At 36.9% G+C, this 17,664-nt stretch overlaps 1 long non-coding RNA gene across 1 annotated transcript; it reads left to right on the top strand.

Annotated features, from left to right (window-relative positions):
* Positions 1-1,160: 1,160 nt before the first annotated feature.
* On the top strand, positions 1,161-16,629 carry LOC130458995 (uncharacterized). The gene is made up of 3 exons (XR_008918302.1): positions 1,161-1,309; positions 5,912-6,012; positions 16,328-16,629. It is a non-coding gene; the product is annotated as an uncharacterized LOC130458995 (long non-coding RNA).
* Positions 16,630-17,664: the final 1,035 nt, after the last annotated feature.

Below are 17,664 nucleotides of genomic sequence, written 5' to 3'. Positions count from 1 at the left end.
AGTCTATAAATATTTAGCATAGCATATATATATATGTTGTACATAAGATTAGGTTATAGATTAGACTAGAGACTTAGATAATAGTTATAATATAACTAATATATAAATATAATAAATATAATATAATATAATATAATGTAATGTAATGTAATGTAATATAATATAATGTAATGTAATATAATGTAATGTAATATAATATAATATAATATAACATAACATAACATAACATAACATAACATAACATAACATAACATAACATAACATAACATAACATAATAATATAATATAATACAACATAATATAATATAACATAACATAATATAATATAATATAATATAATATAATATAATATAATATAATATAATATAATATAATATAATATAATATAATATAATATAATATAATATAATATAATATAATATAATATAATATAATATAATATAATATAATATAATATAATATAATATAATATAATATAATATAATATAATATAATATAAAAGTAGGGAATAGATTAGGAGTAAGTTAAGCATAGCATAGACAGTTATATTTGGGAATAGACTTCAGCTGCATTTGTAGATAGTTAACTTAATTGTTTATTGTAAAGCTGACGCTGAAATTATGTTTAATGGAAATATATATAGATAAAATAGTTTGTAAATAATTACAGATATATAAAATAGGAAAAATGTTTATATTAGTTTAACTTGACAAGATTAAGTAGTATTAGCACTAAGATTTAAATTTCTTTGTAATGGTTTTGTTCAAATATTTATTGTACTGAATTTATTGTAAAACCCTAAAACTGCCTTTACCCAAACTTTCCTGCATAGAATTCCTTACAGTAGATAAAGTTAGCATAGAATAGTGATAGAGCAATTGAGGGAAGTTTATTATTTTGGGGAGAGTATTTAGAAATTAGATTTAGTAGCTTTGTAAATATAATAAAAATAAGTGACTTTGGGAAGGTCACAACAAAAAAAGGAAATTATTGTGGAAAGGAAAACTGAAGAAAGTTTTGAACTTTCTGCCAATCAGGTGGAACAAACAGTAGTTGGAATGTTAGAGAGAAGATATTGACAAGAATGATAGTTGGTGTGGGGGAGGGGCAACTGGGAGTGGCAGTTGGTCTTGTGTCTCTTCCTGGCCCTCAGACTAGAAGGAACCTCTCTCCCTGTCTCTGGATAGAAGTACCTCTATTCCTGATTTTTCCAATTGTGTGTTCTACCTGGACTCCTGTGATCATATCATCGAACAAAAGGACTTAAAAAAAGCAGTTTGAACTGTAAGGCCAGTCTTTAGGTCTGAAGGTCAGAACTTTTCTTCCTCTTGCTGTCTACTGCTAAGACTTTGAAATTAAGAAAACTAGCACAGATTATCATTGATAGGAATAAAAGCAACCCTTCACCAGCCTGCGAGGCCTGACCTCAGCTCAAAAGCTGAGAGAGACTCAAATCCAATCTAGGGAAATCCCGATTCCCTCTTCCCTGATACCTCCCCAATCCAAACTTGTTATTAAAATTCATCTTTATTTAAATAATCACAGTCAGATAAGAGGATTATCATTTCAGGGGACATAGAGGGAATTGAACCTAAGGACAGCCATTCAACCAAAGATGGTCCTTATTGAACCCCTGCTGGACAACCTTGGTCTAGGGTGTGAATCTTAAAAATTCTCAGACCCTACTTCAGAACACTTGGTTAAGACCATTCCCCATTTTAAACAATGAAGGCACTTAGTCAGGAATGTGAAAACTCTACTCCACCCATACTTAAGCATACTTTAGGGGAAGATAAAGTTGTAAACTCTTTACTGAACAATGAAAAAGTACTTAACTCATACTTATAGTGAAGCAAAAGCCTTAAGCTTAGTCTATTTTTAGGAAGGTGCTAAGTACCTATGAAGGTCAGGTAACTTGCAAACTTGTAATGGGCAAAGAGGCGTGAACTTACTCAAAAGTTTAGTCTACTCAGGTGTGAATTAAGAATGGTCTGTCCTTTGGAAAACATCTACTGTGATTGGTAGATGTGAGAACTTAGGGAAGGTGACATAGGAGAAAATTCTCTTTAAAAGGAGGACAGAAAAGGCCTCTGAAAATTCAGTTTGCCAAAGCTGAATTGGAGCTCAGACTAGTTGGAGTAGCTGGGTCTCTCTGAACACTAGAATCTTGCTTGGGACAAATCTTGTGGTGAGTGGATTAAAGACTGACTGATCTCTCTCTTAAGGCTTAAAGTCTAGGCTGGCCTAGCCCCTTTCTCATTATTTTCTCTTACTCTCTCTCTCTCATTAATTCCTTATTTGTATTTAAAATCTCCATAAAAACCCAGCTGATTTGGGTATATTTCATATTTGGGAATTTTTCCCTGGCGACCACTTTATTTTTAATATAAAAAACATATCTTTGCGGTCACAGTTTAAGGCAACCACTCTCTTAAATGTGACAGGGGGGAGGCTTGTCCCTTAGGAGGGTCCGTGCTTACCTGCTCTAGGGTATCTTCAACATCAATCCATAGAGAAGACATCCCATCAGACTATCATAAGTGACCCATTTCTTGGGAACCTCATTTTTCAAAATAGCCTCTCAACAGGGGTCATCTCTTTCCTTTTACCTCACTGGCAGTCATATTCCCTCTCTTCCATCAACTCCTCCATTCCCTGTTACAAAACCTTCAGTATCCCCTGTTCTTCAATTCCCAACACATTTCCATATAAATATTACAAGGCACAGGAGCAGATGCCACATCAGGCTAGAAATGCTATATTTGGTGACCAACAATATGAACAGCTCACATTTCTTTTTTTAAACCCTTACTTTCTATTGGTTCAAAGGCAGAAGAGTAGTAAGGGCTAGGCAATGGGAATCAAGTGACTTGACTGAGTTTACACAGCTAAAAAAAGATTGATTGAGATCAGATTTGAACCCAGGAACTCTCATCTCTAGGTCTGACTATCCACCTAGCTGTCCTCCACAGTTCATATTCTTAAAGCACTTAATCATTTACAAAGCATTTTCTTCACCAGAATAAATAAATTAATAAATAAAATGTTATAAGCATGGGGAAAGTTAGGGCATATATTTTTATACTTATTTTAAAGATGGAAAAATTAAGATTTGAAGAAGTTAAATGACTTCTCATAATCACAGAAATTCATTGCTGGAAGGCTCCAGAGGCAGCATGATTATGGAAAAAAGAGAATTGAATTTGGAGTCAGAAGAATTGAACTTAGATCCCAGTTGTCATTATTTGGGTTGCCTGGAACAAGTCACCCAATGTCTATGACATTTCATTTCTACATCTGTAAAATAATCAGGTTGGATTAATTGTCCTTTCAGGTACCCTCCAGCTCTAAATTTATGATGTTATGATCTCAGAGGTCATCTGATCCAGTGGTGACAAGCTGAAATAGAGACTTATCCCTGAAGGCTCCATATTGACTTAGAAAGCTACAAATTAACATTAGCTATATAATATTGCATCTCTGTTTATTTTGTTAAACAACATTTCCCAATTATATTTTAATCTGATTCATGAACTAGGGAATTTTGTAGGCTGCACAGGCCTCTGTACAACCTCTAGCTAAGTAGGAACTACAACTCCAGGAGTTAAGAGCCCACAACTCCTGAGGCAATTTATTCCACTGCTCATTTTCCAGAGGAGGAAACAGAGACTCTGGAGAGGGAAAATGATTTGCTTGGCCATGAATTCTGGTAATGAATATGTGTTCTCTTACAAGTGTCCTGGTTCCTGACTTCTTTGGGTCTCTATTTCCTGTGTGCTGGTCACTCCTTTCCTCTATTGTCCTGGCTTCACACTCTGTGCCTTTGGTTTGTCACAATTATTGCTGTTGTTGTTATTGTTATTCATCCTTTCCTAAGAGAACTAATAACATTATGGGGCAATTTTTGAATGGTTCATGAACTGGATTTAAGTGAGGCAGTCATACAAAGTCATCAACCTTACTCTCTTCCAGAATCATCAAAGTCCAGTAGGAAGACAAAAGTCAAGATGGATTGGCAATGGCTTGGGATGCTGTGGATGACTTTGGCATCTTTGATGTCTGACCTCTAAAGTCTCTGCAGCATTTTTTTCCAGCAACATTTATGGCCATTGGAACAAATTGTTCTCATCTTTCCTTTCCATCAGGGGAAATCTTCACATGCTTTGGGTAGACATTCCTCTAACTCACCAATGGGTTTGTGGTCCATTGGTTACCCTCAACCCTAGCTCATATGCCCAGTTGGTTTTATGGAGTGTGACCACTTTACATGCTACAGCTTCTTGGAGCCACAGATGAGAGTTGTGTGAAAGGTAGACACCATAGGTGGATGAGCAGCCTTGAGAAGGACTTGGCAAGCTCTCACACCAGAAGTGCTAGTCCTCCCTGAGCACACACACACACACACACACACACACACACACACACAGTAGTCATTCAGGCAATGGCATATTGCATGCTGATTGAGTGAATTTCCCTGGCCAAAGTCAGGATTCTGAGGCCCGCCAGAGAACGGGCATGCACAGGCATGCTATGGGAATATCATATCTTGGGATCAACAATAATAGTGATTCACAATGCAAATCTAGATCACTAAGCTCACATCTTAAGAAAGCATACTTTAGATAGGTTTCAAAATCAGGGCTTTTCTTCTTTTTATTTAACTCCACATTTAATCTTTATTTACCATAACCTTGAATTATTTGGGAGAGATACAGTCCTTTTTGCATCTCTCTACCATGGCCACCTGTCTGAGCCCACTTTTCCAGGTTTTCTATTCACCTACCTGCCTCCTCTCCAAAGATTGATCTAAGTGTTGAGGATAATATGTGTTTTATTCCTATTCTTCTTTCCTCCAGCCTCCTTAGGAGGCTGACATGGATTTTTGACAACTCAACTCAATCTGATTTGAATAAATCCAACCAACATTTATTGTATACCCACTCCCTATGTGCCAAGCTCTGTGCTACTCAGAGAGAATACAAAGATGAAAAATGAGAAAGTTCCTGTCCTCAAGGAGTTTGCATTTTTCTAGGGGTGGGGGAACCCAAACACAGATAAATAAATACAAGATAATTTGAAGAGGGAAATTAGAGGATCCAAAAGGAGGAAAACAGACATGGTTTACTATCCGTATGGGCCTCCATCACAAGCTTGATCCTACAGAAGAAAAAAAAAATGAATTGTAAGTGGGGCTAGGGGTTGGGGAGGAGGTAGAATCGATAAACAGGTCCATGATGGATCTGGTTTTTCAAGAGCCATCCTTCCCTCTTCCCTGGTACCCCCACCCCCTTAAAGGTGAACTGCATATCTTTAGTTAATAATTAACTTGTCACAAGGCCCATCAATATCCCATCACTGGAGTGACAGAGGGAAAGGGAACTTGACTGGAAGGGGGCAGGGGGACCAGCCCAACATCCCAGCTCTGCCAGCAGACCAGGAGCTCATCTGGACCATAATAAATAGGATGAAAGGCACTCCTGATAAATGCCCATGTCATGAAGAGATTTTACCTTCACTCAGAAACAATGTAATATCTCAGCTATTACCCAAAATAATTTATCAATGTGTAATAGCTTTGTGCAGACCTCAGATAGGAGGGGAGCCGTACCGCGCACACTATCGGAGATGGATGTAGCCTACCTTCGGCTTTTAATTTTTAATGCTCGCAGGCAGCTTCGCATTAAAGGCCAGGTGTCATATAAAGACTTAATGTAAGAGAGGAGTTCATGAATTCTAATCAGGAGATCGACTCCCTCTGCTTTCTGAAGTCACCTCCCTTCTCTTTTTATTGATCTTTTGTTTTCTCTCTCCCACTCCCCTTTCTTCCTGCTCTTCCTTTTCCTTTCTTCTTCATCTCATCCCATCCCAAGCTTCTTGGCCTCTTAACTCATTTTCTTTTTCTTTCATATAGGACAATAGTCTCTGCCTGGAAAGGGTGTGGTGGTGGAATAAAAGACTCTTTAATAGCTGGTCAAAGTGCTGAAATTATACATGGAGAGAGGCTTATTCAAGGTGGGTATGGTCTGGCATTTAAGGAGCATAAGGGTATTTATTCACTCGTTCATTTGTCCATTTTTTCATTCAGCTAGTTCTTCATTCACTCAACAAGTATGTCCTGAATGTCTACTCTGTACTCAGAACTTGAGGAAACTACAATTTCCCTAGGAGACAACCTCATACATATGTGTAAGAGTCACAGTAAATTTTAGAGCCAGTAAATGGAAAAGGAATTCATAGAAGGAAAAAAAATAGGTTAGACTAGCTAGAAAAAGGGAAGCCACAAGGATGCAAAAGTACTGTCTTCTTTCCCATGGGTCTTCCTTCTGATAGTAGAGCCACATGCATCTTCAGAACTTTAATCTTGGACTAAAGACTAAATAGCTTAGGCCGAGTTCTGTCTCATCAGTGATTGTCATCTCTAGTAACCTGACTAGCTCAGATCAATTCCCTGACTCCTTCTCACCATCCACGGAGAGATGCAGAAAGCAAGAGATTCCCAATCAAGTATCTACACTTTACCTGGAAACACAAGGAATATAATACATTTCCCTTATCCCAGTTCCAAAAAGAGAATAATCTAAGGGAAGGAAAGAAGAAATAAACATTTATCAAGCATTTACTATGAGCCAGGTACTGTGCTAAGTGCTGAGAATATAAATATAAGAAAAAAGAAAGATAGTTCTTGCCCTCAAAGAGCGTGCATTCTAATGGGAGAAGATAATATATAGAAGGGAGCTGAAATGTTGGGGTGGGGGGTAGGAAAGAAAACACATACTATGGAGGCTTGATTTTTGGAGTGTGGAAGCCAAGAATAGGATGGGGGATGAAGGGGCCAAGAGAGATGAAGGCCAAACTAGTCCCTTCCACAAAATGGAAACTTCAGGGAGAATTCACCAATGGGAGAAGGAGATGTTTTCAGTGATATGTTCCAAGTTAGGAAGGTCACAAGAGTGGTTAGATTTTTCAAGATGAAGAGACCCCCAACTACTGAGGGAAGTTCCATGATGATAACACAGTGTAGTTTCGAAAGCTAGAAGCCAGGAATAAAGCCAAGAGAGAAGACATACACATTCACAAAAAATCTAAGAAGAAATGATACTTTTTTAATAGTGGAAAGAACACTAGCTTCACAGTCAAAAGATATAGTTCCAGTCCCAGCTTTACCACTAATTTATTCTAGGATCTCTGTTAAGTAATTTCACCCCACTGAGTCTCCATTTCTTCAATTATAATATGAAAAAATTGGATTAGATAATAGTTGTTTTACTTCAGCTCTAGATTTCAGATTCACTTCAGAACTCCCTAAAGACCAAAATAATCTGCTTTCTGGAGTTCAAAGGTCATCATATCATTTTAGTAAGCCAAGAAAGATGGTTGATCAGATCACTAGATCAGAGGATATGGTGACGTAGGTAGATATTGTTCTAGACTAATTGTGTCTAATAAGCATGAAGAGCATGATTCCAACTTACCAACTGCAGTTACTACTTTCCATTATTTCTCTGTCTCTTTCTCTCTCTGGGTCTCTGTCTCTGTCTCTCTCATACACACACACACACACACACACACACACACACACACACACACACACAATCTCCCTTTAGATTTCTCTACTGTGAAAATCAATTCCATGGACCATTGGTAGGATAAGGGTGACTTTGGCTAAACATCTATGAATTTGCTTACTCCCTGTGAGGCGGTCATGCCCTGGAATTTTCTTTGTCAGCTACAATAAATTCTTCTAAGAAATCAGTTCCTATTAACCATCATATTAAATTTAAATTCTGCAAATAATTCAAAATCCTATGGCTACTGCACCCCACATCCCTCTTTAATGGTAGTTCACATTTGGTCCCTAGGTCCCACATTAGCTAGTCTACTTATATGATATTTTCTACCTGTGTCCATTATTGTCAGAGGCACAGATTTAAGACCAGCACTTTCTGAGTTTAGGTGCAACACTGAGTTGAAATGAGACACTTGCATGTCGTTGAATGAAGGAGATGTATCTTGTTCCCAGCAAACAAGAATTGGTGATGAGGATAAAATGTCACTAAGATTTTGTGGAGATGACACCCCCCCCCCCCGCCATATTCTATCCTGGAAATGCATCCGCTCATCAGGTTATGGTTACTTATGTAGTCTTTAGTACCCACTAAGTCTGAGAGGCACAGTAATCTCTCCCCATGGCTCAGACTTATGTTCCTAGATAACCAGGAAGCTAGGTCAGGAAAGTCAGAGCCAATCAAGTCCAAGGGGTAGCTTTGTCTCGGACTTACCCCATGTAGGCTAAGGCAGAGGGGTATGGAAGGAACCTGCATCTAGGAAGTTGAGTCCAATTAGGTCCAAGAGACAGCTTTGTTCTAAAACAATGCCTTTGTATATGCTATCATTTCTTTCTTCTCTACTGTGTTTGACTTTTATTTAGACCTGGAATCAGTTCTGCTACTGTTCTGTGTAACAGTTAAAATAGTTTCTAGTAATAAAAGTATTATATTTTAAGAGGCTTATTAAAGATTATTAGAAGTCAAGGCATAAAGAAAATAGAAAATAGAAAAACCATGTGCCTGGGCTGATTAGTCCATTCACAATCTACTCACTATATCTTGTCATCTCCAGGTAGAGGAAGAGAGCTTGGGAGGCAGAGAGCTCTTTAAATACTAAATTGTGTTCTTGCACTCAGGTGAGGACTCAGGTGAGATTATAGGGAATTCTTGGAGTACCAAGGACTTCTGGGGATTGAAGTCCAGGGTTCAAATCTCCATTTTTAAGATATAGACTCTAAATGATCACTCTAGTGCAAATACCAATAATATGGAAATGGGTCTTGATCAATGACACATGTAAAACCCAGTGGAATGGAGGGGAGGGGGAGGAGGGGAGGGAAAGAAAATGAATCATGTAACCATAGAAAAATAGAGGTAACTTCTTGCAAGATAGAGAGAAGGTCAAGAAGAGAATCCAGTACTGTTGGAGTAATGACTGACATTATTCCTTTCCAGTCCATTCTGCCTTTGGTCCTTCATGTTCACAATGTAAAAGGACTTTTTAAATATAGTTGTCAGATGTTAGAATGCCTGGGTTCAAAAATGGCTTACTCTTTATATAAGACTCACAGGGCATGACCAGGTTTCCTCAACCAATCCAAATATATTTCCTCTTTTTTCCATCAACCCATTTGGTCCAATGGCTTTCAGGGATTGCTAAATTAAACAAAAACTTTCCTCACCTAATCTAAAACCTTTGATTGATTCATTGATTCAATAGAGGTGCTTGTCTGGCTAGTGTAATTACTTTTAAGTGGGGCAGAATGATTGATTGATTGATTAATTTAATGGACCCCTTCCTTATACTAGTTTGATATTGTCCGCTCAGTGCATGGGACCAAACATCACATACTGACTGAATGGTGCCCTATTATTGTTGTCCTCCTTTCTCTACACATATTATTGTTGTCCTCCTTTCTCTACACATGCCAATATAAGCACCCCTTTCTTTTCTCTTTTGCCTCTCTCCTTCCTCTTCTCTTCATTCCTATTACTAAGCCTTAAAAGAGTCCTATGTTATTATTTGTTATCACTATCATCCCATGTTAGGAATTGGTAATTTGCAGGTTCTCTGCCCTCCTTGGATTTGGCTGATATTCTTCAGGTTTCTTCTCTTGAACTGAAACCTGATTGATTCCCTGTCACCCATGGTCTCACCCTGGTGGGCACAGGAAGTAATAAAAGCTGCTGACATTTATGGAGTATCCATTGGTTTTCAAAGTAGCTTAGACACTTTTTCATTTGATCCTTGCAAAATCCTGTGAAGTAGGTAATATAAGTACCATTAACATCATTTTTCTAGAAAAGGAAACTGAAGTTAAAAGCAGCCCACTTCCTGGGCCTCAGTTTTCTCATCTATAAAATAAAAGGGTTGAAGTAAATGACCTCCAAATCTCTTTCCAGCCTTAGGTTTATGGTCCTGTGTTCCTTTGGTCATTCCACTAACAAAAATGTCTAAGCTGAGTCTTTAATTTGTTTCCCAGATCCAAGACCTGGGGTGTACACCACATTTAAATGGGTGATGTGAGCCATGGCACACTGTGATTCCATTTGATCTGATTCCTTTCTTCAATCTGGAAACCCCAGCACTTGATCTTAGCTGGCACCATTGCTTTTGTCTCAACTTGATTCCCTGAACCCTAGTTTAACCTGGAAATGAACCCCATCACCCAGTCTTTTTTCTCTTCTTGCAGCTGGAGAGCATCATATTATCCACATTGTTGTTTTCAAGTGTTGGGATTCTATAGTTTTTTTGTTTTTAGATTTTGTGAGTTTGTTTTTGGCACTAAGCATCAGAGGAAAACACATTAAGGGAAACAGAATAACAATCAAAAGGTTATGTAATAATGGAAAGAATATTGGTTTTGGAGTCAGGGGACCTAGGTTCCAAACCCAGCTCTGCTAATTAACTACAGGTGGGATGTCAGGCACAGCACTTCCCTGCTCTAGGGACTCACTTTCCTCATCTATAAAATGAACAGAGTGAACTAGATAGACTCTGAGATCCTTTCCTCCTCTAAATTTATGAATTTATTAGTCAATCTCAGGCTTAAGCAAACATGTAGATGGTATTGATTTTGACTCTGTGTTTCTTCTTTTAGGATGACACTTTACTTCTCTATGTCAAAGTCAACCATTTAGCTGCCATCTACCATAGAATCTTGGTCTTTAGCTGATTGTTAGCTCCCAGAGGGCAGGGACTATTCTGTGCTTTTCTTTGGTATGTCCAGAGCTTAGCATAATGCTTGGCATATAGTATGCAATTAACAAATGTTTATTGACTGACTGACTGATGAATTACATTTAACAAAAGTGTGAAGGACTCAGCCCTTCCAGAGTCTATTTTTCTTAATCCCTACCTTGGCATATAACAGTCCCTTGGCCTTGATATATATATATATATATATTACTGCTTTCTCTAAGCCTCACCATCTTCCCAAACAAGTCCTTTTCTTTATTGACCAGGGCTTGGAGAAAAATTGTCTTTACCCCAATTGTGGTTATCTGGATGAGAAAGACCTTTCCTTTTCTTCCCCAAGAACTGGGCTTTAGACTGCCTCTTTCAACTTATTTCCTTAGAACTATTGAACCTCTAGCCTTGGAAGATATCTCTCCCCTTTAGAGCTAGTAGGGAGCTCAAAAGTTATTTAGTCCCAAACCCCCATTTTATAGATGAGAAAGTTGAGACTTAGATAAAGTAATTTATTCGTGATCACATGGGAAATAAATGGCAGTGGAGGTATTTGAACAAAAATTGCTGATTATAAAACCAAAATTATGTCTACTGTCCCACACTATTCTATTCCTTTGAACTAGTGTTTTCTTCGTGTCACTCTTATGGCGTTGACCTTGTTTTGTAGTTGAATCATCCATTATATGGCTCCAAACTAACAGCTGGGCTCTGGAGGCCCTGAGCCATGAATACCAAACCTCAATTTTCCTAGACCATATGATATTTGCCCTTCACATTGACTCCTTCCTTTAATTTTCTTTTTTGTTAGAAATCTGATCCTCTAATGCATTGCTGGTGGAGTTGTGAACTGGTCCTACTATTCTGGAGAACAATTTCAAACTATACCTAAAGGTCTATAAAGAAGGGCATACCCTTTCATACAACAATACCACTAATAGATCTATATCCTAAAGAGATCAAAGAAAAGGGAAAACAACAAAAAAGAATATTTTTGAAAAAAATATTTCTAGCAGCTCTTTTTGTGGAGACAGCAAATTGGAAACTGAAGGAATACCCAATCATTGGGGAATGGCTGAACAAGTTGTGGTAGATAATAATGATGGAATATTGTTGTGCTATAAGAAATGATAAGAAAGATGGTTTCAGAAAAATCTGGGAAGTCATGTATATACATATATATTGATATAAAGTGAAATGAGCAGAAATAGAACACTGTAAACAGGAAGAGCAATATTGTGATGATGATCAGCTGTGAAAGATTTAGTTACTCTGATCAAAACAATGATCAAAGACAGTTCCAAAGGTCTCATGATGAAAAATACTATCCGCCTCCAGAGAGAGAACTGAAGTATATACTTTTTAAAAAAAATTATTTATCTTGGGCTTTTTGTGTTTTCTTTTGAAACATAGCTAATATGTAAATATGTTTTATATGACTTCACATGTAGATTGTTTCTCTTCTCAAAGAGTGGGAAAGTAAATGAATATAGAACTCAAAAAATTTTAAATGTTAAAAATGTATAGGAAGTTTGGAAATAGTTAATGTAGAAATATACTTCTATCTTTCTATCTATCTATCTATCTATTTATCTATCTATCTGTCTGTCTGTCTGTCTGTCTGTCTAGCTAGCTAGCTAGCTATATATTTATATATTTTTTCTTTTAAAAAGAAGTCTGTGTCCCTGATGGCTCTCCCACCATGGTCTTTTGGATACTTCCTGCTCTCAAATGCTTAGAGAAAGTGTGAGGGTTTTTAGAGGTCTATCTAGACTTGGAGTCAGAAGGACTAGTTTTAAAATACTGTCTCAGACACCTAAGGGCCATGTAGCTCTGAGGCAATCATTTCATTCAATGTGCCTCAGTTTCTTCATCTGTACAATGGGGATAGCAATAGCACCTATTGTCCTGGGTTTGGGAGAGGCTCAATGTGTGGAAAAGGCTCTGAAAAATTTTAAATGCAACATAAATGTCAACTACTATTCAGTATTCAATCAACAAGATTCATGCATATATCCATTCATGCATACTTTCATAAAGCATATTTCAAATTCTATGCACAAGGTAATGTGCTAAGTGCTCAATAACAAAGAAAGTCTAAAACAAAACCAAAAAATAGTCCCTCCCCTTAAGGAACTATATATTAACCAGGGAGACCACATGTAAATAAATAGGTATATACATGAGAGATACAGAGTAGAAGGAAAGTAACCTTAGAGCAGATGGCTCAAGTGACTAGGAGAACAAGGAAGGCTTCCAACAGATGACAGCATATGAGTTGTCTTAAAAGAAGCAAGAGATATCAAGAAGAGAAAAGGAGGGAGAGTCTTCAGGAATAACACAGTAAGTAGGCTACACTATATTAATTATAATATATCATATATTAAGTTGTTATTGAGTCATGTCCAACTATTCATGATCCCACTTGGGGATACTGGAGTGGTTTGCCATTTCCTTCTCCAGTTCATTTTACAAATGAGGAAACTGAGGCAAATAAAGCTAGGTGATTTGTCCAGAGTTTTACAGCTGGGAAGCATATGAGGTAGGATTTGAATTCATGAAGATAAGTCTTCCTAATTCCAAGTTCAGTGTTCTGTCCACTGTACCACCAAACTGCCCCATTATGTTATGTTATGTTGTGTTATGTTATGTTATGATATGATATATTATGATATGATATATTAGGATGTGTTGTTTTATGTAATGTTGTTTTATGTAATGTATTGGGTTGTTACATTATACTATACTGTGTGTGATAGTATAGTATTTTTATTATATTATATATAATGTTATATAATATAATGCTAAATTATATTATTACAATTTAGGATATGTGGTAGTGAATAAATTGTGAGAAGACTGGATAGGTAGAAAGGCCCAAACTGTGAAGAGCCTCTGTGCCAAACAGAGAATTTTATATTTAATCCTAGAGAAAGTGAATGAAGTTTAATGATCAGGTAACATGATTCACCATTAGATCTGTACTTTTGAGGAAAATCATTTTGGCCATGAGTAGGGATTGGAGTAGGGAGAAATTTGAAACAGAGAAACAAATTAGGAAGTCTTTGCAATAGTCCAGGTGAGGGATAATGAAGGCCTAAACTGTGGTGGTGACTGTGAGTGAAGGGAAAAAGATCTATATAAGAAATGCTATAACAGTAGAAATGATAATAGAGTAGATATATGGGGTGAGTATGAATGAGGAGTTGAGGAGAACACCAAAGTTGTAAACCTGGGAGACTAGGAGAATGATGGTGTCCTCTCTAGAAATAAGAAAGTTTGAATGAAGGGAAGGTTGAAGGAGGACAGAGATCATGAGTTCTATTTTGGACATATGGAACTTGAATTTCCAATGGGCAGTTTGAAATACAGGGTGAGAATAACAGATATATTCTCGCACTCTTGGACCAATCAACAATCGTCACTTTGTCTTGGCCATCATTCTTGTTTCATAGTCCCATCCCATTCTACCGCATTTCCCTTAGAGAAATTTCTTGCTAAATGGTAAATTTCACAAATACAAAGAAAAATAAAAGGACCTCAGCCATATGATAGATAGCAAAAGCCAATTTAACAAGGGAAAGTCATGGTTATCATTGCCTCCCAGGTTGGACAATGTTAAGACATTAACGCAAATCTAGCAAGAGTCTCTCAAGTTTTGATCCAATAAATTTGGTCCAGTAAAATAAAAAATAAAATAAAAATGAATCCTAATTTGAGGTCACCTATACGATTTCCAGAATCACCATAGTTACACAAGTAGAAGGATACCATGATCTTGACATTTCATAGTCTTTGAGATGCAAGATGACTCAGAGGTCATCTAGTCCTCCCTAACCTAACTAAGTCATGAATTCTATCTACAGCATACCTGAAACTAGGTCCCATCTGCCCCTGGCTGAACATCACTGATGAGAAGAAATTCATTATTCTTGCACTGCTACTTAAATATGACCTTATAGAATCAAGCCATCAATAAAATTTTTATTTGTTTATTTATGCATTTATTAAGCACCTACTATGTTTCAGGTACTATGCTAAGTGCTGGAAAAAAATCACTTAACTTCTTTGAAATCCAATTTTCTTATATGTAAATGAGGGGAGTGATTTGGATGATCACTACATTCTAATTTTTTTAAGTGTTTAATACATTTTTGTTTTGGAGCCAGCTAGGTGGCTCAGTGGATTGAGAGTCAGTCCTAGAGATAGGAGGTCCTGGGTTCAAATCTGGCATCAGATACTTCCTAGTTGTGTCACCCTGGGCAAGTCACTTAACCCCCACTGCCTAGCCCTTACTGTTACTTTGCCTTGGAACCAATATATAGCATTGATTCCAAGACAGAAGGTAAGGATTTGAATGAATGAATGAATAACTGAATAAATAAATAAATAAATTTTTTGATGGATTGTTAGGAAACTGCTAAAGACTTAGGCTCTTCAAGTCCTGCCTCTTGACACATACAAACTGTTTCCTTATGGGCAAGTGACTTATGGGCAAGTCATTTTATCTCTTGGTGCCCCAGGTATCTCTAATTCTCTAAGTTGCAGATTGGCTACAGATCTGAAACAATGGAGGGGGTTTCCCATACCTATGTAATATGTTCCCCTGCCAAAATTGCTGAATATTTTTACTTTAGTTGCACTCATATAGTTTGGCATGGAGTTTGTGTTTTAAAATATTAATGCCCTTTTATGTCTGAAAATTGCCCACAAGTCTAGTTGGCACAGTGCATTTGGATTTAGAATCAGAAAGATTCATTTCACTTACTTTTCAGGGTTGCTGTGAGGAACACAAATCTTCAAATGAGGTAGTATATTAAGTGCTACACCTAATAAGTAGCTCACAGTATATAGATGCTAGCTATTATTGTTGATATTTTTATTACTATCATCATCATCACAATTATCATGATTATTATAACTATCTTCTCTCTATGGCTAGCTCTCAATTCACCATGCTTCTTCCTAAGAATTATAGCTAACTAAAATAAAATTTAAAAATCAAACAAAAAGATAAACAAAAGTATAAATAAATAAAAGGAATAGCCTATTTCTAGAGCAAAAGTAGGTTTTTAGTATCATAGATTAGGAGTTAGAAGAGAATGTAGCTCAGTTATTTTACAGTCATGTCTGATTCTTTGTGACTCCACTGAGAATTTTCTTGGCAAAAATACTGGAGTGGTTTGCCATTTCCTTCACTAATTAATTTTACAGAAGAGGAAACTGAGGTAAGGGTTAAGTGACTTCCCCAGGGTCACCCAGCTAGGAAGTGTCTAAGGCCAAGTTTGACCTCCAGGCCTAGAACTCTATCCACTGAACTACCATCCTACTGCCTCTAAGCCCAACATTTAATCCACTGCACCAGTGGTTTTATGTCTTGTCTCTGACATATATTGACTGTGTGACTCTGGGAAAGTCACTTAAATGCCCATTGCCCCAAGCAATTCTCTAAGACTTCAAATTGCAGAATATTTGCAAATCTATGTTAGAAAGGAAAATTTTTCTCACCAAGAGCTTGACATACAGATGAAACAACAGGTTCAGACTAATTATACCAATGATAACAGAACAATTAACACTTCTTTGACAGGAAAAGAAAGGCAGAGGATTGACAGACATTTTTGGAGCACATGACAAATGGGTCAAAAAACTACAGAAATACTTTTGGAAAAAGCAAACACCGCCCAACATTAGTAAATGCAGATAACAAGTATATTCCACTGGATTTCTCCAAAGTAGCCAGAAGCGGTTTACTTCTGGATGGAATCTATGAAATGACTGAGATCATAGACTGACAGACATCAAAAGCACAAATGACATCGCATAAAAGGCACCAACAATCTTAACAATGAAACTTCAAAAAATTGGGTGAGTCATGTAGTTTTTCATAGTAATGGTGGGGAAGGGGAAGTTGGTTAATTCTTGCAGTTACGGCACAGGTTATTGCCACTATAAATTACATAAGGGATTTTCTCAATTAATCAATTAAATAAAAATGTAATTTAATTAAAAAAAAGAAATTACTAAATAAGAGTTGTCCAATTTATCAATTTATACAATAGGAAGAAATGGTCAAAACTGTTCAATATATCATTGTAGGCTGCCAAAATTTAGTACCTACTGAATGACAGGGCTCAATCCTGCTGTCCTTGGAGCCCTAGGAGCTCTAGCAGAAGATTAGCCAGCTTAGAGCCTGTGTGCTACTATTGTGGATTGTGAGGGAGGCCCAAGACCAATATGCTCTTCAGAATTCCTCTGTGGACATCCAGAGCCATAGCAGTGACATTCCTGAATTGCATTCCACCTAAGTACTTAACAGAAAAATTAATAGAAATACAGGGAGAAGGGGTAGCTAGATGTCTCAGTATAGAGGGAACCAGTCCTAGAAACAAGAGGTCCTGGATGATATGTTGCCTTACATTCTTCCTAGCTGTGTGACTGTGGACAAGTCCATTTGTCTATCCCTTGCCCTTCTGTCTTAAAAGTTGTTACTAAGATAGAATGTGAAGATTTTAGAAAGAAACAAACAAAGAAAGAACTACAGGGAGAAACTGCAACACTATCACAGTTGGAGGCTCAATGCACTGCTTTCAGAACTAGACCAAGAAATACAGGGAAAAATTAAACAATAAAGAAGTTAAGGAACTGAACAGAATTTTTTAAAGGTTAGAGATAACATATTACTTTACAGAGCTAAAAAAATAATAAAATTAATCTGGAGAAACAAAAGTTCAAGTATCTTAAAGGAAGTAATGAAAAAAGTGAGAAGGAAATGGTCATATGAGTAGCACTACTCAAACAACTATAGTAAAAATTAGGAATTCTCAAAACTATTTGGTATTGGCAACAATAGAAGAGTCAACCATTGAAACAAACAGAATGACATAATTTTTATAAGCCCAAAGATATCAACTACTAGATTAAGGA

The sequence above is a fragment of the Monodelphis domestica genome, chromosome 1, assembly GCF_027887165.1.
Source record: "Monodelphis domestica isolate mMonDom1 chromosome 1, mMonDom1.pri, whole genome shotgun sequence".
Taxonomy (NCBI): Eukaryota; Metazoa; Chordata; class Mammalia; order Didelphimorphia; family Didelphidae; genus Monodelphis; species Monodelphis domestica.
This window is presented reverse-complemented; position numbering and strand designations above follow the sequence as displayed.